The 26,689-nt window shown below is 40.3% G+C and overlaps 1 protein-coding gene across 1 annotated transcript in view; it reads left to right on the forward strand.

The window, feature by feature from the left end:
• Nucleotides 1-1,580: 1,580 nt before the first annotated feature.
• Nucleotides 1,581-26,689, forward strand: part of LOC126251652 (calmodulin-binding transcription activator 1) — a 1,922,036-nt gene continuing 1,896,927 nt past the window's right edge. The window contains exon 1 of the mRNA XM_049952210.1: nucleotides 1,581-1,629. The gene's annotated coding sequence lies outside the window, so the exon portion shown is untranslated. The remainder of the gene's footprint in view (nucleotides 1,630-26,689) is intronic.

Below are 26,689 nucleotides of genomic sequence, written 5' to 3' on the forward strand. Positions count from 1 at the left end.
ATTAGAGATTTTGGGCAGTGATCTCGTTTGTAACGCAATCGTTTACTAGCTTTACTAACTATCCATTACGAAGGAAATCTATTTCATTCCAGATCCCTCTCTTTCACTGCCATCCTGAAACGATTTCTTAATGAGAATGCATCATTTTTAGTTATAGTGTTCATAAATAATACTTATCGTGCTAATTGAGCATCTTAATTTCAGGCGGATCGAAAATCTCATAATACTAGACAGAGACGTGAAAAAATGGGGTAGACGTATACATTCTGCAGAGTACTCCATCTATCGTTAGAGAGGGATGTATAGGCAAATGGTTTCAGAGAACTGATATATAGCAAATGTTTTCGGAAATAAGTAATAATGTGAAACCGAGAGATAGCCCTTCCGTCTTGTAAATTCATGCGGTGTTGACGTTATTGTTTTGTAGCGTATATACATCAGAAACTCAGATGACTAGATGTCATCATACTTCCCATCGCTTTGCTGAGCCGGGAGTTGCAATCACTTGTCTTTTGCAGTGTTCATAGCTTTTCCTTCCGGTATTTGGTCTGGCGATAGCGTATGTCTATCCAGATATGCGTAAATTATTTCTTTAAAAAATTACAACAAAGTATGTAAAATGTGTATAAGCTGTTGTAAACTAAGTCGAAGCAGTACCTTTCACTGAAGCAAGTAGCGTATTTTTAAATAATAAAAGTAACATACCAGAAAGGTATAAAAAGATAAAAGTAAACTGGCGTCTGCCCGTGCTGCAGGATGAGTGAAGCTTTTGTTCGTCGAGGCACTAGAACGGAGAGAGTGGTTGAGCGTAGCGTTCCAGCTGCCTTTTTTCCCCAGGGAAAGATCCCCGGTACGGAATTCGATAGCAGGCGATGTGGACCTGGGGCCGCCGTGGAGAGACTGGAAAGTAGAAAAATCCGTGCTTCCACTTGGGACTGAACCCCTGACATCCAAGGCCGGAGACTAGCACTCTACCCGCTAGGCCTCTATGGCCACTTCACCAAAAATGTGTCGTCTTATAAAATGAAATATTAGTTTGGGACACTTTTATCTACAACTATTATATGACAAAACGGAGTTTGTGTTTGAATAAAGTTACAGGTGTGTTTCGCATGTACCCGAAAGAAACCTGCTGACATTCTTTAGAATGTAAATTAATTAATTTGATTAACACCTGCTAAAGTCTTTAAACTTCTAAGATTTTTTCAACAATTTTCAGTGGAATTGTAAGTACGGTTTCATTGTTTTTTTAAATAAATGGCAGACTGGTAGTGACCTCAAAATTATCAGGAATGATGCTCAATTTAAAGAACCCGCACGCCGGACCGAGAAAAGCGTCTGCTTGCGCATGCGCAGTGGACGAATGTTCGGTTTGTCAAGTCGAGAGTTTGCTAGCAAAGAATACGTGAAGTATTGTTTGTTAATGTTACTGGTCACAATTCCTATGCACATTAGAAAACTTATCTATCGAATGTTAGTTATATATTCTCTGTAAATAGTCTTTAACGGAGTGCAGAGGACAAGGATTGGTCTTCGAATGTCTCTTTGACAGTGCATTGTGGGAACTATTCCGGTGTATTCTGCAAGTATCTGTTGGTGCTACGATTTCATGGATTTAAAGAAATTTCGGTCAGTAAACAATCTGTTTCAATGACACCGTGGCAGTATTTTTACTCTGTTCGTTTGCACATTGTAGTAAACTGTGGCACTTTAAGTTTCTTACCATAGTGACGCTTTATAGTGAAACGTCATTGTTGTTCTGTAGCTGTGTTTGGTTACATCTCTGTAAATTTGTGTATTTTGGTTCATACCATCTGTTGATATCGCATGAAGGTGCTAGGTGATGGTATGTCCACTTTAATTATTCTTCAATTTGTTTGCTAGCGTCCGCGAAGACATGCTGTTTCGATGGTCGAAACGCGATTCGATGTGGAGCAATGTGTTATCTGCTAAAATATATATAACCTTGTCATATAATATAATTTTGTTAGCTTTCAATTTCCGTAATTGCAATCACGAGAGAGTTAATTGTGTTAGTCGTTCATTCGTTGGTATGAAACAGCGCGTGTAAAATGCTACGATATTCCAGTAACAAGTGAGCATGCGTAACCGTCTCATAACTGTTCACATTGCAAACATACCGGAACCTTGTATGTGTGACAAAACGCTAATGTGTATCAAACGACATTTAATTACGTGTTCCATTAATGACTTTTTGTCATTGCAGTCTGAAAGTTTCAGCGTCTCGTTAGAATCTATTTGTAGATAGCTGTGACCGCGCCTAGTAATTTTTTGGCAGAAGTAATTCAGTTATGAGCGAACTATAATAAGGGTTTCACGTAATCGTTTTATATGTTAACTGCTTCAGCTACTTCTATGCGCCAATCGCAGTTGCCCAAATTCATTTACGTGCAAAAGTATGAAATGAAAGTAAGCACACTGTGGCTGTATGTTTGACAGTTTCTTGAGTGACATCTATTCCGAAATTTCGGCATACATATTTTTAACATTTTACGTGTGAGAATTCAAAATTCAGTAGTTTGACTTGCATGATAATCCAGTTTGAATTTGCATCTACTTGGTGCTCTCCAACAAATGTTTGCAACATCTAAAGCTTCTTATTCAGAAAATAATTCATGTCCTTTCTGATGGTTTCCTAAAATGTTGTAAGGAATCTCATCATCCAACGAAGCAGCCAGTTTCTGTTATTTTAATTTCAGTATTGGCCTGCGTAAGAAGTAAAATTCTGAATGAAGTTAGAATATAGATTGTTGTTTTTTAACACATGTAGGCTACATCAGAATTAATAATAATGTTAGAGATTGTGTTTTGGTGTTCTATGTTCCTGATGCTAAGAAATTTTCGGTAATTTGGAAAAGATATATTTCTGCAGGTGGACTGTCTGCGCTTCCCTAAACAATCCGTAATTAAAATCATATGCTACATACTTGCTTATCCTTAATGAGCTATGTTTGCAGGACATAGGTTTTCAGATTCCTGTTACACTTGCCATCAAATATATGCTGCTCATAGATGGTAGGCCTTTATACTTTTATCAGTAAAGTTATAAACTTACACATTATCCATAACATTTAAACCTAAGTATCGCCTAAGATCTAATCTAAAACTCCATTTCTGTCTAACCTTGATAGAAAATTACTTTGGTAATGTTGAAAACTTATCAGAATTTGCCTGTAAACAATGCAACAGATACATAGTTTAAGTTGTTGGCCAACTTTCAGTGCAGCTGTCAATAACATTTCATCATTTGTCTGACATCATATTGCTTTTAGCTGCATACTGTTTTACAAACAGAAGTACTGTGAATCTGTCACCTTTTTTATTTGCATGCTTAAGTTTTCTCAGTACTGGCCATGCGTTTTAGTATCGCTTTTGTTTACAAAAGTGAGAAAGTTGGTAGTTTTTCTGTGCTGGAGATGCTATTCCATTTACTGTATGATTTTTTTCTGTTTTTCTTCCATTGTCTTTGAGTTTTAAACATATGCTTAACATTTGTGACAGTATTAGCTACCGGCCTTCATATGCTCAAATACTGTTGTATTTCAGAAGCAACTTAAAAGATCTGTCATGTTTATGAACACACAAACATTAGTTTGCGTTATATGCAATTTACCATTGTTCAGGGATGCAATGTGCTTGTAGAGGATTTTGCCTTCCAAACTTTTTCTAATTAGTGTTCCACTTATGTTAGTCTAGCAAAATATTCGAGAGACGGTTTCTTTGTTTACACCACAATCATACTCCTTCCATTCATTATGATGTTGGGGTGGCAGAAAGATATTTGGATAAGAAATGGCAAGTCATTAACAATAAAGTCTTGTCAGGTTACTATTAGTTTGTTGCTATCAAAAGTGTTTCGTAATTCTGTATCTGTCTCAACAACAGAGCTGGTAGAAGAAATGTACCACTTACTTCATGCATTTTAGAGGCATTCTATGTGACTTTCTACTACTTCAGTAAGCCATGTTTGACATGTGGTAATTTGGAAGGCACACCGATTCATTAAATTGTTAAAAATAATTTTATGAATGAAGACTTTAGTGTGTGGTATTAGCAGCACTAGCTGGAATTACATTTATCCCAAGTCAACTGAACCTAAAACTAGATTAAACTCGGGCCAAACAGGCCATGAAGGCCAAACTGTACCAGTCAACTGAACCTACCAATATTAAATGTTGGCTTTGTCGCATAACGTAATGATAATATTGTGTCACAGCATATGTGCACAAATAGTGAGAAAACGGAACACTGTTAATGTTTCATCTGTATTTGATTTTGTAATGTAGGTTGTGGTGACAAGGCTGATCAGTAACTAGGTCTGTAGTTTAGGTTAGGTTGAAAGGTGCCACTTTGGTTGTGAGTTAGTGAAGCAGTATTGATTGGATGCTTCAGTTAATCTCAGTATTTAGCAAGAGGAAAGGTGGAACAGAAAAAAACATTATTTTGTAAGTTAATGAAATATAAAGAACTATTACGTTGTACTGAGTTTTTCCCCAGTTCAATTAGATGAATGCGACAGTAGTTACTTCCTCTGCCACTGCTTACTGTGAGCTCTAACTAGTACTTCGTTCAATGTTACTTTAGAAACCAAAAAAGCTAGAATCAACTGATTTGTTATTGAAAGCTCTGGGCATTACCATTCCAGTTATAAGCCTGTTGACCTTCCCCTTTCTCTCCTCTGTTCAGATTTATTGAACAGTGGATTGTTTCATAGGCGATGAAAAGATAGCCAATTTTACTTCGATCTTTTTTTGTGCAGCATTTGCATACATATAGAATTTTTTGAAGGGAAACGTCTGATTTTAGTATCAGCTTCATTTCAATCACAACAATTACAGGCTCGAATATAGGGCATTTTTAAATGGAATATTTCATGCTTACATCTACCTAAAAACAAAAATTAAAAATCCTCTTACATACATAGATATTCAGCCTATAGTTAGCACAGATCAAGCAGTGGAATCCATAATCATTACCACACAATCTTAAAGTGTGTCAGCAGATCAATGTAATGCTCTGTACATGTTCATTGCAAAGACAGAGTTGGTGTGCACTAAACTGACTGATGTAGACATTTGCATATAATACATCATTTCTTTTAGAGGTTATTTTTTTGTCAGTTCCGAGTTGTCTTGTGTTGTTATTTTTTATGTGAAGAATTGATGTTATGTACAATCCATTGTAACTTGTGGATGCCACAGCCTTTCTTAGCTTTCCTGCGTGGATTATGCAAGTTCACAAAATTATTGGTTGTGTTCACATTGTTGATGAACAGAATAAAACACACAATTACCTCTGTCGATTCTGTTGGCTATGTTTATAAACTCAGTTGAACAAACACTATTCGAATGGTGATTGGTGTTTACCATTTTAAATATTAACTGCTATTCTTTTTTCACTCTCTTAGATGGCTGTTAAATTTTTGGAATAACTTTGCAGTACTAGATAATATATAGTAGGTGAACAGAGATTAGTAGTCTGTCATTTTAAGGGCTCTCTAACTCTTTCACCTAAAGTTCTATCAACTCCAGGTTTTACTTTTCCACTAAAATCAGTGAGCAAGATGGCACAGTGTTAAAGGTACCGCACGTCTTTTGCGAGGTACTGAGGCACGAAGTGCCAACTAACCGTCCAGATTTTTGTTGTATATCGTGTTTCAAAATTACTTCCAGTAACTGCTGGGATACCTCGTTTGCAACATCATGGCTAGTTTTCGTGCTTGTCCTGATTCATATAAGCTAGTGCTCTATTTCTAACGACTGCATTGTCAAAGGCTGCGAAAATCAAATTTTCTCTCTCTCTCTCTCTCTCTCTCTCTCTCTCTCTCTCTCTCTCTCTCTCTCTCTCTCTCTCTCTCTCCCTCCCTCCCTCCCCCCCCTTCCCTCCCTCTCTCTCCCCCTACCCCTACCCCCTTCCCCTCCCTCCCAGTGATTAGTGTTGTGTTCAAATTTGTTTCCATGTTTCATAGTTTTCAGTATTAAAACTGTTTCCCCTTTACATTTTGTGACGGGTTTCGGCTATGAACTGTGATGCCATTCTTCATAATTAAGAAGTGCACTTAAGAGTGAAGTAATTTATCATGGTACAACAACTTTTACTTCACTTACTAGTTTTGCCAATGTGGTATAGGTGCAATTTTGACGTAAATAAACAAAACATTTTGTGGAAACCTAGTATCTGCTTGTTATTGTGTGCATTTTCTTCTACATGGAACTACTATACTTCCTATAAAAATAAACAATAAATTCATGACCAGCATCAGGAACACACACATTTTAGTTGTGCAATTATCAGAATTAAGAAGTGTAAGCCTGTTTCACTTAAATCTTCTGGGCTGAGAGCACATGTCAATGTGTAGATCTTTTTAATAGTGTTTTGTCCCCATCTGTAGGACACAGCTTCAGAGATGAATCAGCAACTTCATCAAAAGATCAAGAGGTCCCAAATTTATGGGTGGTTTATAAGCTGTACAGTGTTCCCCACCATTTGTCACGTTTTGCCAAATGTGTGATTATCTGTTCCCCAAGACATCATCCTTTATTGAAAGTAATCAATTCTTACTATCTGGGTGCAAAATCAGCTCGTATATTTTAACTCGCAATTCTTTTCTTTTTCAATTATGGGATTGATTATAAATTGCTATTTCCTCTGTATATGAGGTTATTGATCACATAGCATAAATTTCGCTCAAGCATGAAATTCAACAAATGATGGTTAAGGATACCAGGAAAATATTAAAGAATGCCTGAAAACTACAAAAGATGTATGTCATCCACTGTTGACAGCTCATATGTATTAAATTCTGTGTAGTTGTAGCCAAGTATTTATTGTAACTACAAAAAGATATGTTAACAATTAGCCAAGCATAAAAGCAACTTTGGTTTTAATAAACTGACGAATTGGCTGTAGTAAAATACCCTTTTTAAAGTACTGTAGAGAGGATCACTTATACGGAGATGCAATCGAAATTTGTAAACTTCACGATAATTTTAACAGAAAAGAAGAGGGAGCTAAAAAAATATGGATGCGAACTTTGGATCGATAGAGTGATAGTTGATTATTTGCTATATGCATTTGCAAGGTTGAGGAATTGCTAGGTTGAGTGTTTTCGTAATTCAACGATTCCGGACCTTAATCATTATCAGTTAAAAAAAATCATCAAAATCATTTAACATTTCCTGAGTTACCTGAACCTCCTCATACTGAAAGATCATGAAACTTCCATGAACATAAAGAGGGAACTCAGTGAAATTCATGGACTGACAGATAATTTGTATTACTGTTATTAAATTGCTTGTAACATTTTAAGTTCGAGTGAGTAAAAAAAGTGACTATTGAAATAGCACTTACAAATTTTTTAAAATTAGTTATTAAAATTCTAAAATTCTTATCAAACAAGATAGAATGTGTCGGGAAAATCTTTTCTACTTGGTACTCCACAGCTGGTAACAATGTGTTAAAGGGTATCTTACTGTACACCATGAGTTGCCTGTAAAGTATTTAACTGGGAGACTGGTATTCAAGCACAGAGCCTATTGTTGTTGTCATTGGCATACATTGTGAACATTCAATTATATTTTGACTTAAAAAAGGGTTTATAAATAACATGCATGTCGTTTGACATGAGTGTACACAACATTGGCCATTGGTGATGGGCTATATGCTCAATTACTAGGCTTGACGATTAAATATATTACATGCAGCTCATGGTGTAGTAAGATGTCTTTCATCAAAACATGTTGGATGTATTAAACATGATGGAGGTATTTATCACTCCCTTATAGTGGACAGGCTCTCAGCATCAGGAACGTTGATGCCTCCATAAAAGAAATGGGTGCACAGGTAATGTGGTCTTAACATAGATCGCATCTCAATCCTTTTAAAAACTCTGTTACTTCAAGGAAATAACGTTCTGATTGTATGTCCTCAATTTCCATATTGATGTTAAAGACAGTATTATCTACTGCTTGCTTACCGTATTTCAAGAATAACATCATTGTTTCATTGTAAATATGATATGTTCGATCATTGCTCTATGGAAGACAAAAGTGTTATGCATTTGGTATTGTGTAAGTAAAGTAAAACTGCCCAAAACTAAGAGGTTGGTTTGATCACCATAGTGTTGTATTTGGCATTGGTGTGTTCAGGCAGTATATCATTGCTTAACTCCAAATTATGAACGGACAGCCCTTGCTAATTGTTGGGAGAGCTGCAATTTAACATAGACTCCAAAGTACGTTGTAGTTTGGAATTTTTCCTCTGTGAAAGTCATTGTCGGAGGTGAAAGTAGTATTAAATGGTAGAATAGACTGAAATGAGCAGGGATTGAACCACAAACCTTTGTACTTGTAGTCTGACTTCCTCATTTAGCCACTGAACTGCAACATTATTTCATAAGCTGTAGCTGAAAATGTGTACATAGATGAATGTTGAACTGAATGGAGACAGAGAAACGCAGGTTTTGTTCTGTTTTTTGTTCCCTTTCCACATCATCTCTTTGCTTTTGTTTGACGTGCACTCTAGTGCATTTGTAGCATATTAATGCAATTATTGTGACAGGGTAGCAACGAACACACACATCAGTTACAGTTGTTGACCCATTACTAGGGATCGTCCAAATGACAGATTTAACTTCAATCACAACACCAACAGCTATCTTTATACTGTTAAAGCCTGTTTAGTGTGAACCTTGGTGTTAATTGGATGGTGTTAATTGGAATTTGCATCTGCAAATCCAAATATTCTGACAAATAATAGGAGTAGAGGAAAATAAAGAAATTACTTGCTTTGTTTTTGAGAATGATGATTTCCTTGATAGATTAGAGTGTGGCAATTCTGGAAAACCTGGAATTCTCAGGTAATTAAATTTTACCTGGAAATATCAGGGAAATCTCGGGATACTCATAAAATCACAGGGACTTCTACATTTTAAAACTAGCTCTGAAATCAAATTTTATTGAGTTTTATAAATCACAACTTTTAAAATACTTATTATTTCAAAGTGTGTTAATTGTATTAATATCATTATATATAAATTATCAGTGTTTAAAAATTGCAGTTAAACTACTGCTGGTGGCTGATACATGGCTCAGCTGAGAAGAAAGAAAAGTCTTTATTGTGTGTGCTGTCCACAGCCCCCACCCTGCTCACCATTAATTTCCACTAATTTATCAGAATGTCTTGACATCACTTCACCCTCACACCTGAAATCCTCAGGGATTTTGTGTTCTAGCTACCCTGTGTTAGCTTTACTTTCTCCCAATAAACTGAAATCAACCATTCACCTTCCCTGCTACTGACCTTACATGCTCGTTCCATTTCATATTGTTTTGCAGCTTGACACCTAGATATTTAAATGACATGACTGTCAAGCAGTGCACCACTAATACTGTATTCGAACATTAAAGGATTATTTTTCCAATTCATCTGCATTAGTTTAATTTTTTTTTCTACATTAAGACAAGCTTCTGTTCCCCAAACCAAATAGAAATTCTGTCTAAATCGTCCTTTATCCTCAACTCCTGAAAGCCTCGCTCAGGCTGCCCAAGGGATGACTGCTACCTACGGATTATGGCTCGGAGGAACCCTGACCACAGTGCCACCATGTTGAATAATGCTTTTCTTGCAGCCACAGATCGTCGTGTTACGACTCAAATTGTGCGCAATAGGCTGCGTGAATGCGCAACTTCACTCCCGGTGTCCATGGCGAGGTCCATCTTTGCAACCAAGACATCATGCAGCGCAGTACAGATGAGCCAAACAACATGCCGAATGGACCACTCAGGATTGGCATCACATTCTCTTCACTGATGAGTGTCACATATGCCTTCAACCAAACAATCGTCGGAGACATGTTTGGAGGCAACTCGGTCAGGCTGAATGCCTTAGACACACTGTTCGGCGAGTGCAGCAAGGTGAAGGTTCACTGCAGTTTTGGGGTGGCATTATGTGGGGCCAATGTACTCCACTGGTGGTCATGGAAGGCGCCATAATGGCTGTATGATACATGAATGCCTTCCTCTGACCAATAGTGCAACCATATTGGCAGCGCATTGGCGATGCATTTGTCTTCATGGATGACAATTTGTGTCCCCCTCGTGCACTTCTTGTGAATGACTTCCTTCAGGATAACGTCATCACTCGGCTAGTGGCCAGCATGTTCTCCAGGTATGAACCCTGTTGAACATGTCTGTGATGGATTGAAAAAGGCTGTTTATGGACAACATGACCCACCAACCACTCTGAGGGATCTACGTCGAGGAGTGGGACAATCTGGACTAACAGTGCCTTGATGAACTGTGGACAGTATACCATGATGAATACAGGCATGCATCAATGCAAAAGGACGTGCTACTGGATATTAGAGGTACTGGTGTGTACAGCAATCTGGACCACTACCTCTGAAGGTCTAGTTGTTTGGTGGTACAACATGAAGTGTGTGGTTTTCTTGAGCTACAAAAAGGCCGGAAATGATTTTTATGTTGATCTCCATTCCAATCTTCTGTACAGATTCCAAAACTCTCAGATCCAAAGTGATGCAAAGCTTTTTTTTTTATGTGTATTACTTAAGAAGTCTTTAAGTCACACACACATCCGAGAACCTATTCTGTATGCTCTGCAGTTGGGCATTGTGTCATACGCTCCCCAAAAATCTAGGCATACAGAGTCTGTCTGTTGCTCATCATCCATGGTTCACAGGATATTATGTGGTATCGGGTCTCAGTGACTTTCAGCTCCATCCCAGGGTGGTTTTTGCCAAGGCTATTCTACAGCTAACAATTTTGTGCGTCTGGAGTCAGCCAACCAATCAACTTTTTCCCACATCAACACATTATTGCTGTCTTCTTCGACTTGCAAAAGGCTTATGCACCACATGCCATCAACACATCCTCTTTATCCTACATGAATGGGATCTCCGGAGCATGCCCCCAATTTGTCTGAAATATGGTGGTTTCAAGTTGGTACTTCCTGCGTGTCCCCCCCCCCCCCCCAATGTACAAGAGAAATGGCGTCCTGCAGGGCTGAGTATGGAGTGTCCCCCTTTTCCTAGTCGTCAGTGGTCTAGCTGTAGCTGTGTGGTCTACAATGTCACCTTTCTTGGATGCTGATGATTTTTGCATTTACTATTGCTCCTCCCTCTAGGGTGCTGTATGAAAGGTGCAGTCCTGGGCTCTCACCCAAGGCTTTTGGTTTTTGGCCACCAAGGCACGTTGTGCACTTCTGTCACCGTTGTACTGTCATCCACAACCCAAACTCTACCTCAATGACCAGGCTCTGATATTGTCCTGTCTTGACAGCGGGAGTCCAGCATATGACCCAACATTGCCTTCAACCTTGAAGATTCTGGACTTGATACTCCTTTGTGGGGTCCAATGTGACAGATGCATTTTGGACCAGTCCTGTGAACAGCCTACTCATGGAGGCTGGGGCCCCTCCACCACAGATCAGGTGCCAACAAATGCTGCTTAACTACGTGATACATATTCGTTGCTCCCATGAGCATCTGAACTATCGCACCACTTTTCCTGGTTGGGAGATCGACCTCCCACAACACTGTCCCAGGACTAGATCATAATCACAGTTCACATACAGTGTCTGAGCTCTGTGCTCAAACTTCCCACACTTTCACCTCTTGTCAGGTAGCAATCATGTACGCTCCGTGGGGTGTACCCCTTCCTTGGATCTGCCTTGACTTTTTCCTTTGGAGCCAAGGGCCGTTAACCCTGTAGTTTTTCACTGCCTGTTCCTGGCCATCCTTGGTGCATTTCTAGATTAGGAAGTGGTATACACTAATGGCTCTGTGGTTGACGGATGAACCAGTGTTCCCTACACATATGCATGGTGCAGTGAACAACACTCCCTGCCAAAAGGATGCAGTGTATTCACTGCAGACTTGGAGGGCATTGATAAAGTCCTTAGTCACATTCGTTCTTGCGCCATCAAGATAGCCTTTATTAGCAGGCTTCAGGCTACTGACCAGCGATACCCACAACACCCACTGGTCATATCTATTCAGGATCTCCTTTGACTTCTGTCAAACTGGATGGTCAGTCAATCTTTATCTGGACTCCAGGTCACTTTGGGATCGCAGGGAGTGAACATGCTGACCCGTTGGTGAAGTTGGTTACAAGGACACTGACTGGGGGGACCGAAAATGGACTTTCAGTTGACTCTGTGCAGTCAGTTGTTGGAGGCGTGGAACATGGATTGGTGTATGTTGATTTCTCTGAACAAACTGCGAGCAATAAAGGGGACCACAACGAAGTAGCAGTCTTTCTTTTGCGCTTCTCACAGGGAATCTACCATTCTGTCAGCTTCACATTGGCCACATGGCAACATACTACAATGTTGGGATCCACCCCCTTGTTGGTGTGGGGCCTGTCTGATGGTGACCCACATCCTGCTGGACTGATCTAATTTGGCCACCTAACAGCGAAATCTTAAACTTTGCTTCTGGTGCTAGTGGCCAACACCAAAGTGGCTGATTGGGTTCTATGTTTTTACCTATGAAGTTGGTAGGGCACTTCGGCCTCGTCAGCCGCTTGAGGGATTGCAGAGAGATACCCCATCTCCTGCTCCAATCCAGGGGATCCATGACCGACTTCGCTCGGTAGCTTGGCTGTTGATCTTCCCACCTCTTAAATTTTTCTTCTTCTTTTATGTCTTTCCCATTGTCTTTGTTTTCCATCCTGGGGTTTTATCAACTTGTCTTCATTGCTGGTTTTCTTGTGGTAATGAAGGGTGAGGAAACATCAGTCAGATGCGGAATGGGGGTCTCTCATTGTGTAACGTGTCCTGGGGGGCTACAGCTGCTTTCATCTCGCATACCTTCGCTCTCTTATCCCTCTTTCACATCTGCTTGCTTCTATCTCATGGTTTTGTTGATTGACGGTTACAGTTGGGCTCCTCAGGATTTGTCTTCTGTGTCCTTCCTCTCTGATGACTCTTCTTGACTTGATGCGTGTAAGTTTGAGGGACTGATGACTTTGTAGTTTGGCCCCTTTAACCCCATGAATCCAACACAGTCAGCTAGCTACTTTGATTTGGGAGATTATGGGACCAAATCAGTACCATCCAAAAATATCCCACACTTGTAATGAAGTACCCCCAGTAAAACCAGACTCTGTAGCACTCCTGTGTTGGTGGCACTCAATATGAGGATAGCGAATTCGAGTTCTGGTTGTGGAAAAAGTTTTTGCTGCCAGTATTGTCCAGAAAGCAGTCAGTGGAGGTGTATAAATTGTCAGGATATCCTGGCTTAAATTCCAACCTCTCCATTGTGTCTCATGGAAAGAAGGAATGTGGTACTGTTAATGATGATATGTCTGTTGAAAGGAGATGTTAAGCTTGGCAGCTTCATTTATGCTATTCAAGATTAGTGTGCTGTGTTTCTGCATCTGGTTTCACTGTTTTGTTTTTTCATTACCGTCAACAATGCGCTCATCGCACTTACTAACATTTAACATTCACACTAAAATGCAGCAATCATGTTACATAGAGCAGAGACGCCCAATATGTGGGAAAAGAGAAAGTCTTTCCAATTAATACAACAGAACCCCCAGTGGAAATTACAGCCAGATTCAGAAGTTGATTTACTGGTGTACATCTCACCAGGGGAGAAACAATCGAAAATGGTTTTCATGTTTGCAATTTGTTGAGTGATATTATGATTAAATGATTCTGGGAAAGAACCTGCATCCATTCTCTAGTCGTGTGGAAGTAAGAAGGCAGATGTGTATGCATTCTGCACAGATAGAGGCGAAGAATATTTAGCAGAGTCACTGGAATGCTCTCCATGTGTGTCCCACACCACACACTCCAACCCTTGTCTACCCTGGAATGCTCTCCATGTGTGTCCCACACAACACACTCAAACCAGTTTCCTATCCTCGTAACTGGTAACACCGAGGTAAGTGCTACATTGGACCACTGTTTCTGCTTCTGACTGTCTCTTAAATTATCTGTGTGCTCAAAAGACTATAGCTGTCACTTTTTAACACAATACTTGCCATGTTTGCATTATGCAATCCATAAATAACACAACAATGGTTTAATAGCTTCAACGTACCTAAATTCACAAGAAGACCATTGTTAAATGTTCTATGGACACCCCATACTCCACACTATGGACAAGTCCAACAGAATGCTGTTGGCTGGAGGGTTGTACTACACTGCGACGTGCCAGTTTGCGTTGCCCCATCAACTGCCTTCTTGCATGCTCACCACTACAGCAGCAGTTTATCATAGGTCACTGGAGTAATTAAGAGAACTAAACAGTTGGAAAGAAATGCACGTCATTACCATTTTCAAGAAGGGTCATCAGACAAATGTGCATAATTATAGGTTTATAGCAATTACTTCAGCTTCTTGTAGAATTGTGGAACAAATTTTATGCTAATGTGTGAGAGTGATTCAGAACTTAATTAATATGCAAATGAAGCGATACAGAAAATTTACAACCATATCATTTTTTGACATAGTCCCTAAGTGTAATGCATGCATTACATCGCTTTGGAATGAATGAATACCTCAGGAGGATAGTTCTTTTGATTGTAAATGCAGCCACTCATGCACTGCAGTTTTCACCTCTTCATTGTTTGTGAAATGAATGCCTCTCGGCCCTTCTTTGAGCTTGTCTGAACAGGAGTCACAAGGGGAAAGGTCAAGTAAGGTGGGTTTTCAAGGCATTCATATTTTGTGTTGTTACAGTTGAACAGGTAGAGTGGGAAAGAGCATTGTGACTTTGCAATAAAACAACTGCAGTCAGAAGTCCTCATTGTTTACTGCTTATTGCAGTGTGAAGGTGATTTCGTAGCAGATTTGAATATGAATTACAGGTCACTGTTAATCCTCTTTCCATGTAATGCTCCAAAATTATCCCTTTCACATCCCAAAAGAGAGAGGATGACTTTACCTGCCAGTGGTGGAGTGTGGAATTTTTCTGATTTCAGCAAAGACCTGTGGCATGATTTGTACCCCGATAGTTTCATTTCAGTTGCTGATGGCACAGCCAGTATTAATCTCCTGTAACTTTTCTGCCCAGGATCCCATCACCTCTGGGCTGGAACCAAGTTTCTCATGGACATTGATGGGACATTCTCTCAATTCAGCATCCAGTTGACATGCCACCCATCTCAAAGCATATAATGGACAATATGGTGTTCTGGAAAAACACTAGTACTCAAAGTTGCCTGTTTTACAGATCACTGATCCAGTGCAGTAAAAGTCCACCATGGGGTGGCCGTATTTGCACTGACACCGCTTCATTTTTGTGATGCGACAATAGGGTGCTGACTGTTGGCCATTTGACAAAGCAGAAGGATAACTCCCACCAACTGCCAGGTTGATAGTACACCTGTTCAGGAATTTTATTGCACTTTTAAGGTTTTCATTTTACAACTCCACAAAGGTCTCATTCTTCAAGTTTTGATTATAGATGACTGACTATCAGAGCAGCGACACCATTGGCATTGTTAGTGGCAAACCCAATCCACCATCGTTGAATCAGGCTAGTGATAAGTGCCTTATAGACAATCTTCTTGTACAGGTAAGAATTTCCTCTTTATAAATCAGATGCTACAAATTGTTCCTCAACTATGCCTTACATGTGTAACACCATCCAGAAGATCTGAATTGACACCTTCTCTCTCCTATTTGAAATTCACAGCTTTCATTAAAGCAGCCTTGGTGTGGAATTTCAGTATCTTACCATTTACCCCATCCAAGTGCTGATTACTTCTTCTGAATTATTTTATTACATAACACCTGTGGTGCATGCCATACCCACAAACTCCCAGGATCTTTCCCTGTGCCCAAAGGTCGTGATAGATCCCTTGGTTTTCTGTCAGTCGTTCCTCTCAGTACTTTGTGAATACCCCAGTTCAGGTATTATTTATATGGATGGCTCAAGAGATGAAGGCCAAAAAGACTGTGTTTTTACATGCACCAGTAGCACCAAACAACACTCCTTACCTAATGGATGTTGCATCTTAACTGTGGTATTGGTGAAAACATGCGAGCACTTCACAGCATCTTATCCAATCACATGAGCCTTACCTAATCTGCAGTGACTCCTTAAGCAACCTACACACTGTAATTCCCAGCACCCCATTTGTAATGGATATTCAGCATCTCCTCTTAGATCTCTGTTTCAATGCCAGAATAGTAATATTTCTTGATCCCCAGTTACATTCAGATCATGGGCAATGAATTCGTGGATTAGGTCACAAAGGAGACAACCAGAGGGATGTTCTGAAAATGAAGATACTGCGATCTGACATGCGGATGGCATTATATAACCAACTCTTAGTGACAATGAACAGAGAACTGGTTGTCATGGCCACAACCAAAAGTTAGGAACTATAGAAGATTCTACAACTGTTACGGTCTTCTCTTCAACCATCTTGCCGTGAATCCACTATCGTCTGTTACCTCTCTGTTGATCACAACAATCTTACCCATGGATACATCCTTCGAGAAGCTGCCCCCTTCCCATTGTAATGGTAACACTCCACTGATGGTTACCCATATTTTGTTGGTGAGCTGCACTGTGGCTGCTACACTGCAAGCTTTCAGCTGGCTGAATCAAACTCTGAAAATCATTGTTGCTGAAGTCCAAGTGGCAAATCAGCTTTTAAATTTTATCAGTCAGTGGGTCGTATACTTTAATCTGAAGCCTTCCTTGTTGTGGTGTTGTTGGTTCCTCAACAGGGTAGTTGATTGTATCCCACCACAGTCTTACACTGAGGGGTGGGGGGGGGGGGGAGCTGCCGCCTCTGGTTTGGCCATTGAAATATCTTCTGTTTTAAGGGCAAGAGAAGAAGTACACAAACAGACAGTACAATGATCTGGTAATGCAAACATTGTTGCAGCTTCTCTTGATGCATCAGCAGAGAGAAAGAAACAGAGAGAGAGAGAGAGAGAGAGAGAGAGAGAGAGAGTGGGGGGGGGGGGCTACCTAACTGTGGTGGGCCCGTGACAACACTAGATATGGGAGTGGTGCCACACTGGCTTTTCCCCTCAGGGGGCCCATGACATTTTGATGAGTATGTGCATGGCAAGAACGAGAGCCCAAGCTGTTATAGCATGTAGCTACTTTCGTGTACTGTCACTAACTTCCAGCTATCCTTACTTCTCGCACTTAATTTCTCATGATGGCAGCCTTTCAAGTTTCCCCTAGATTCTGCTTTCCTTTCTTGACACATTCTCTTATTTATTTTACAAATATATCACCTTTTGACTGAATTAATTTTTGGGTCCCTTCTGAGTTTTACCTCCATTCTCAAAAAAATTTTTTTTTTGTTTTATAGGGAAGAATGCCTTAATTAGCACTTAATTGCTTGCAGTGTTAAAGATGATTTGTGCACAATAACTGTGTAAACTCAGATATGTGCTTAAAAGCCAGTGTGATAGGCAATCGGACTTCGTTGTGTCATTATGTACCTTTTTGGTAGAGCCGCCTGACAACATAGGGATCATATTGCAGATGTCTGAGCTGCTAGCTCCAAGCTCTTGCCAAGGAGTAGATGCTTGTCTTCCAGGGGCATCAGGGTTCCAGGCAAGGGCCGTCATGTCATTTGACCTTTGCTGTGGCTTAGTGGCACCAGGGGGAAGATCCCATGATCAGAGTGGGTGCCACTATGACAGCTGGTTCGCACATGAAATATAACAAATTCAACCAATACATGGCCATTTTGACCTGGCTATCGTGTCAGATAGGTCTAGACATTTCAACGCAGCCAGTTACTATCCCACTACTTGCCCTATCCTGGCTACCCTGTAGGCAGAGGGACAACCCAGATGTTTGGGAGTGAAACAATTTATCTAATACCAGGTATGAACTCGAACAGATGGCGATACTTTTACTGTAAGAAAAACATTATTTTTTGTGGAACACATTGATAAATTTGGAAAAGTTCAGTCATTGCTTTAGACAAGTGAATGACTAGTTGACATACTAATGACCATTGCCCCCACATAAAGCTGTGAATATGGTCTGCAGAATTATCTTCCACGGAGACCTTACATTCCAGATAGACAAGGAGCTGTGGACTAATCTTTTGAATAGCAATATGTATATTTTGTATGATGTGTACAAAAAGGTCTCTGTTGGGATCCATTATCCTGGAAACCCACTGATTAGAGGCTTGACACCTGCCAGTGGCTGAAGGAGCCATAGTTTGAGGCTCTCAGGGCTACATGCTTTTCACTCATCTCCATGCCTTTCACATATAGGGCCTTACAAGAATCTCAGCCACCAAACGTTGCAAAGGAGGAGGAAGGATCAGAACGCCAGTGACAGTGTGTGGCTCTGTGGTGTGACCAGTCCTGGCCCCTTCCTGCCTAACATAGGTAACCATAAAATGATTATTCAGTGGAACTGTGACATGTCACTGGTAACCATTCCCCAATGCTCTGTGGTTATCGGGCTTTTTGTTGGAACCGTTCTGACCCTGAGATGGCATCTGGTGGGATCTGTATGTTGGTTTGCACACGATCCTGTCAGTGAGTGGATTTTCCTTTCTATCACATTGGACGCAGTAATGGCACAGTTGAAAATAACTCATATGATCAGCATTTGTAATGTTTATTTACTTGCAGGTAGCTCACTTAATTGTATTGAGATGACCATCTTAATCCAACCACTCCTTCCCCTTCCCCGCTTTCTCCTGCTTGGAGATTTAAATGCTTACCACCTCCTCTCAGGGAGTACCTCTTCATTGGTAGGAGACTTCTGATTGACCAGCTTCTTGCTGTCCATGATCTACCTCTCCTCAGTGATGGTACTCCTGCCTGCTTCTTTGCCACTGAAAGGCACCTTTCCAGCTATCAACCTTATGATCTCTTTGCCCAGTATAATGTCTTCACTACATTGTTCACAACACGATAATCTTTGTGACAGTCACTACTTTCCAGTAATCCTTTCATTTTATTACCACTGCCCGATAGAGTGATGATCATATTGGGTTCTTCAAAGAGCCAACTGACAGTTGTATACCTCTGCACCACTGAAACTGCTTTTCCCCTTTGTACAGGTCCCCTCCATCGTCAGTCAGTGCCATGGCGGACCAATGACATTGCCATAGCTGTTGAGGATTGCTGAAGATTCTGCAAAGTTTCAAGTGACATTCTCCATAGACAATCCTTTTAATTAACTTAGTGCTAAGCCTGAATATCTAATTAAAGCTAAAGGAATGTTGGGAGCACTACATCTCCTCCCTGGGAACACATGCCCCTTAGTCCCAGGCAGGGGCCAAGCTCCGTAGTCTTTTGAGCTTCGAGGTACACACTACTGTACTGGGTGCATTTCTGCAGAGTCATCTTTGTACCAATGCATTGGTTCTTGCTGAACACCATGGTATCCACCCTGTGACATCATCTGCTTCTGTTTCTTATGTGCCTGCCTTCTGAAAGCTTAAGTGAAAAATTGAAACTGTCCTCTTCTCCTTCACCACTAACCACACTGAATTATATAATGAACCTTTCTCTGATTGGGCGTTGATAACCTTGCTGTTGAGTGCCCATAAGCTGAAAACTGACTGGGATTTGCTTCATGTTCTTGCTTTCTGTCACAATACAGCCCCGGTCCCTCATTCCATTCACAATCAGATGATCCAAAATCTGAATGCTGCTCAATGCCTCCATCTTGATCATATTTGGCTTGAAGGTGTCTTTCCTTCTCAGTGACGAAATAGCATCAGCATACTAATCCTTAAGCTAGGTGAAAACCATATGTGGTTTATGGGAGGCATGATCCAGAATCAACGAAATTGTTATGGTGGAAAAAGCAATCTGGCTGGCTTTTTCTAAACACCAACACTTGATTGCAGTTATTAAACCTACATAAGAAACCAGCTGGTGCCATCAAATTTTATGTATCCTCATGATGGGTTTTGAGACTCCTCACTGACTTTTGTGTGTCAGTTTTTATCTCCCCAGTTTTCCAGGTTAGAGTTGATGCTAAAATCCGCTCTCCATGGGTATGAGAGAACAGCAGCCCACAGGGCTCCATTTCAGTGTTACTCATCCTCATAGCCATCAATGGGAATAACCCCTGTCACTGTACGTCGATGACTTATTGCATTTGGTAATACTCCAACTCTGTAGCTGTGGCTAAACACCAACTCCAACTCGCCATCCATTGGGCTCTGCTTGGACTCTTCCCTATGGTTTCCAGTTCTTTTCTGCAAAAATGCACATCATGCATTTCTGTCATGGTATGATAGACCATCCTGACCCAGAACTCCACTTGGATACCTAACACTTGGATGTTGTTGCACAGTCCCAATTTTGGCCTGCCTCTATGCAAAAAGCTGACTTTTCAATTTCTACTGGATTCTGTTCCAATCTTGCTTAGACTATGGTTGGGCAGTGCCTTCAAGTTTTGCTGTAAGATCCAATCCATCATCATGAAGTTTGACTGGCCACTGGTGCCTTCCAGACTGCTTCCCCAGACAGACTCCTTGCCAAAGCAGGATCTTCAGTCTTCAGTTCCAATAGTATCAACTGTTGCTCACTTACACTTTTTTATCCTCCATACAAGGGGCACAGACTTGCTGACAACTGTCCTCCGGTGAGATTTTGGAATGTGCATCGCAGATCTCTGCCAGGTCCTTCACCTTCCCACCTTAGAATGTATTCACCTTAGTTGATACCCAGGCCATGAATTAGGACCAATCTATTCCATAGTCCTAAAGCTTCAGTCGCCTCAATGGTCTTTCAGAATTTGTTCCTTTCAGTTCTCAGAGAGCATCATTTACACTGATAACACCAAAATCATGGAAAGGACATCTCCCACCAGCCAGTAACAACATTCGTTGCTGGGAGCATGCACTGTTTTTATGGAGGAGCTGAAGCCATTGAAAGAGCCAGACATCTTTTTTTTTTAAACAAGCCTCCCTTGACCTTTTTTTTTAATATGCAGCGACTCAATGAGCAGTTTCCAGGCCATTGATCGATGTTACTTTTGTCATCATGTGATTTCTGCCATTCATGACCTCCTCTCTCACTTAGTCAGACTGATTATCGGTTGTCTTTCTCTGGGTCCCTGGTCTTATGGGTATCCCAGGGAATGAATTGCCAGGTTTTGGCTAGAGAAGCAATTGCTCAACCCTGTTTACTTTGACAGTCCCAAGTATGGATTTATGGGTGCGAATAAGACCTCTGCTGACCCAGGAATGGAACATCCTGCATTTTTAATGCAAATGTGAATAAGTAATTCTTACCCATCACCTTTTACGCATTACAAAAAATATAAATTCTTCTGTGGCATTGTAGTGACTTGGGGTGGGTGGACTGCTACAGAGTAGAGGTACTGATGTATTGATGTGGTGGTGCAGGCCAGTGGTGGCTCAGAAAACTTGGCTTGGATGGTGACTGAAGTGCTGCAACACTTCAACACAACCCCTGCAATTGTGGAGTGTTGGATGTGTGACATCCTTGTTCAGCTTTGGTGGCTCTGTTTGCTTAACCTGAGAGCTCATGCCCCAGTTAGCACTGTGCAGCCATGTGCGAGAAGTCCAGGGATGTGATTGTCTGCATGGATTCAAGTAGAGGCTCACGGCTACCGGAAGAGAAGCTACTAGCCACAGCCCAGGTAGGTGGTGGTCATACCATCAAAGGGGGTTTATACTGATTAATGGCAAGTCTATATTCTGATACATTGCTTCCAGACACGTACAGATTGACACCTTGGTGGCCCAATGGTGTGAAAACTCTCTTCAGTCCAGTTTGTAATTCCACTGCTTTTCTGCAACATCGCCAAGATCACATGGCTTGTCCAGATCTCCTAGTGGTAGGTAAAACAGGCTTGTTCATGAAATTGCATAAAGGCATATCTGCATCTGCCTGCTCTCCTGCCATACTGCTGCAGTGGAGCTGCTTTTCTCACAGTGACCCCCAAAATTAGTGTCTTACATTCCTCCCCTCCCTGGGAAGACCCATACCATGGGTCTGAACCCCTAACCGGTCTGCTACAAAAGATTTCACATACATAGAAATGACATATGCGATTAACAGTTTCCCTCTTAACATTAAGCGGCTTGAACTACGAAGCTCAGAGACCCTGCATTTGCGCTACAATTCGTACTCCATCAGCTCATCCATCCTTCTATATATTGCTACATAAAACCTTTGTCCTTGTTTGTATTACCCACTAAGTGTTAATCCCTCTAAAACATTTAACAACTACTTACACCAATATGCACATATCACTATGTTTGTCTTGTTGTGCACATCATACTTTCCGGGTGACTGTCCCGAACTCTCTCCCTTTTCTAAACTTCACCAGCCCTTTTCCTTTACCCTTCTTCCTTCCACATGAACCCTAATGTCAGAAGAAGCAGTTTGCAAATTTAAATACCTTTTTGTGTGTAACCTTGCCAGTGCTTGGTGAGTAGATATTTTATCTATTCAATTATGTTAAATATATTATATCATTGGATCGAAAACTTTTGTGGTAGCATTGTGCACCAGTTTTTGCACCAAAGACAGTCTTAATGTGGAATAATGAGTGTCATTTTTTCTCCTGTTATTGTAATTATCCAAATCACTGTATTTTTTGAACTGTGGTTGGTAATCTGCAATAACTTCATGAGGGAATAATGTAGCAATAATCAGAATGCCTAATTCCTTCAACAGATGTCTGCAAGATGATTGTGAGTGAGTACCACGTTACTCTTACATCACGTTTTTAGCCAATGAAACCTTTTCTTTCTTAAAGATGAGTTGCCTGTGATGAACATTATTCCATATGACATTGTTGAGTGGAAATATATGAAATATATTAACTGATTTCTGTCCCACAAGGTGTGCAATGATTTGAAGTGCAGATGCGGCTAAACTGATTTGTTTTAGGATTTTGAAAACTTCCCCCCCCCCCCCCCCCCACAGTAAATTTCATCTATATTGACACCTAAAAATTTTGAAGTTTACACAGTAGTTGTTTTTTCTTCACCATAAATTACACTTGTCATTCACATAGTACCTCACGATGTGCAGAACTGAGTATGTTGTATCTTTTTGGAATGGAGAGTGAGAATCTTTTCCAGAAAGCCACTCAATGATACTTTGAAGAACATTATTTATCATTTCTTCATTTACTGTATGTGGTTTGGATTGGTCATCTGCAATCTTTTTGGAAGGGATGGGTGCGAAATTGTGACATCCAGTTGCACAGGGCATTATGGTAATGCATGCAATGGCAAAAGTTGAAAATTCGTGACAGACCAGGACTCGAACCCTGATTTACCGCTTCTCATGAGCAGTTGCCTTAACCACCTCTGCCTTTCAGATGCAGTCTGGTGACTGAATCAAATTTCCAGCTGTTGCATTGCAACATCCGTTGTCCACTAACCCCCTACTCACAAATTATTGATTCCCATACAAGTTCGGACAATACTAGTGCATCAGCACTGAAACAAACATCATGGACCTATCACACTTTTAAGTACGCTCTCTCTCTCTCTCTCTCTCTCTCTCTCTCTCTCTCTCTGTGTGTGTGTGTGTGTGTGTGTGTGTGTGTGTGTGTGTGTGTGTTCTGTTCGATGTGTTCAACAACACACAAACACTCACATAAATAAGTTCATCTGAAAGACGTACTCTGATTTACTAAGAATATTATTGTTGATCAAGTGGGATACTATTCTGGAATACACCACCTTATGAAAAATTTTGGTTGGGTTGGTTTGGATTGTGGGTTTGAAGGGACCAGACTACAAAGGCCATCGGTCAAAAATTTTGGAAAATGGCAGTAGTGAAATGGTCTGGTAGTGATTGACATATCTATCACCTTTCATATAGAGGGGTTCTATAATTTCATATTTTAATCTCTCTGGAAAAGTACCCCAAGTTAGTGATGCATCACAAATTTCACAAAATACCCTGCATATTATATGGAACAAGTCTGTAGTACCACACCACACACCGGCAGGTAGCTTGCGGAGTGTGGTTGTAGATGTACCCTGTTGGAAACACCATCAAATCCAGATGAGTTTTTGTTCAGAGAATACATAATTTTCTTAATTTTTAAAGCAGTTGGTAGGACAACCATATGATAGAATGTTATGTGCATTGTGTTTTCAACATACTACTTTCATTTTTCTTTTGAACTGCTTGTCCCTACATTTTCTACTACATTTAACAAATGATTGTTCAACATACTTGCTACCTGTGACCGTTTACAGCCCTTCTGTTTAAATCAATAGCAATGTTACCCTGTCTTTTGTTTCATTACATACCACGTAGACTTGTTGGAATTAAGTGCTTTCTGATATAATGCACATAAGTCTTGGTTTTTTAATAACTTTTCTTAGTTATTTTGAGTAATTTTTCCATGTGCAATTACTTTCTTGTGCCTACAGATACATTTCACATTTCGTTTCACAAGATACTTTAATACCTCTAGTGATCCATGGTTTTTTGCATGTTTGTTCAATGATCTCCCTGATAAGTTAATGAGGAAAGCTATTTTCAAATAATGATATGAATTTATCATGAAATAGATTAAATACTATCTCAGCAGTTGGTTCATTATAAATTTCACATCAGGACATCTCTTGTAGACTGTTTTTAAAATATTTGCCCTGGATTTGTTAATTATTCTGATTTTCAGTGAGGGTAACGCAATCTGTAAGGTAGTGTCTTATTTACCCTAACTAACTGTACATCATGATCAAAGAGAGGGTTTACAGCCATTTTCTTGCCTAGAGCTTCATCAACACATTGTCAGTTAGGATGGAAATCTGTATACAGTTACAGTCGAAAGTGAACTTAATTTCAGTATTCATAAGCCAACCTCAACAGCATCCACATGTTTCGTTATTTGCGGACTTGTGTTTTAATATATGTTATTTTATTTATTTGTAGTTACTGTATATTTAGCCTGCCCAGATTAGGGCCTTTAAGGCCCTCTCCTACATTTGACCAGTAACAACATATACCAAAGTTATTACAAAACTTTCCCAATATAATAGTAGTAGTAGTAGTATTATACGGCATTTAGGGTGATATAGATGAGCTTAGCACATTTGAAACCATGTTTATTATTATCAGAAGTGGTTGTTTTTTGAAGTTTAGAAGGAATTTAATTTCTCTGATATTTTGAGAAAAATTGTTCAAGGTCAGGTTCTTGATACAGAAAATTATTTAGAGAAGATAGGACTGCTATTTGTTGGTAAAGAGAGAATTGTACTTTGTTCAGGTCAAGGCTTTCTGCCGTTATGCGTAGGTAATAATGTAAGAGTTGAAGACAAATGAGAGGGAGTGCAGTGATTGAGAAGACAATAGAGCAAACACAGAATACGATAGTCTGTGCTTATTCGTAGTTGGCTTGACATGGTCGAATGTATCACATGCAAGCATTTTGTGGGGCTCTTCTGTTATTTAATTTCTCCCACAACAGGGTGCTTCAATTGTGACTAACCTAAAAAGGGTACATGTCTGACGTGAGCAGCCACAGAGATCTTGCTTTGTTTCACTAGCTGCTGGTGACATCACTGTAGTATAAATCCAGTCATCACTTTAGTAGGCCTAAGAAATTAACTGATCAACACAGGTGAACTGTAATATGTTGTCTGCGAACTAGTTGTCAGATGTCCTTGTCATCTATTACACAAAGAATTTCACTACCTTTCAGCTAAAGTAATCAGTGATGCAAAAATCCATGAAGGTGCGGTAGAACTTGGTTTTCATGGTGTTGTTACCAACAGCCAGTAATCACAGGAGTGAATGCACTTTGGAATCAGTACTGCCATTGGTTTGTGGTCCTATGGAAACAGTCTTGTGGAGTGATAAGTCACAGCTCACAGTCTATCACTCAGACGGCAATGTGTGATCCTGTTGGACTCATGAAAAATAGCAGTTGATTGTAGTGTGTTGTGGTGCCAGTAAAATTCAGTGTAGCTATCGTCATAGTTGGGGCTACTTTACTCGACTTAAGCTCGAACAGATAACATTGGTCTGTGTCAAAAATGAACCTAGATTTTTGTAGACATTAGCGAGCTACACATAGCTGCACGTTTTCTGTGTCAGCTTGGTAATGGACCTTTCTACAAAGCAATTACCTTGGATCGTAGCTCGAGGAAAACTGGTCGGATTTGCAGGACTGGCCTGTTCACTATCTTGACCAGTCCGTCATTCAGTATCTGCGGGATGAATAGCTTGATTTGTTAATAAACTTATCAAAACTTATGCTTCAACAAGAGTAGAAAAACACTATACCTTCCTTATACCAGAACTGCCATCAAAATGAAACACTTGATACAAGCAAAAAGAACTTAATGCTTAGTCGCACGCCAAGTACTTTCTATGCCGTGCTAATTTCACTTTATATATGAGCTTTTACTTTCTTTATTCAGTCATTGTGACACTCGTAGTGATTTGCGTTCTTAATTTGCGTTATCCGTGGTGTTCTTAAAGTAAGAGATGATTCCTGAGCAGTTAATGCGGTTCATCGGAAATACTCAGATCACACATTCCCTGATCCGTACGGTACGACCGTGCCTATCGACCTCTCGCCGACAGGTCGTTAACCTCGAATAGGAGGAAAATTACTCGTTAATGTGAGAAATAAGCAAAATGTAATATTCCGTGATACACGCAAGGGTAATGGCCTGTATATCTGAAGAAAGGAAGGTCGACACTGAGGAAAGACGAAAGGAAAGTGAAGACC

This window comes from Schistocerca nitens, chromosome 4, assembly GCF_023898315.1.
Source record: "Schistocerca nitens isolate TAMUIC-IGC-003100 chromosome 4, iqSchNite1.1, whole genome shotgun sequence".
NCBI classification, from domain to species: Eukaryota; Metazoa; Arthropoda; class Insecta; order Orthoptera; family Acrididae; genus Schistocerca; species Schistocerca nitens.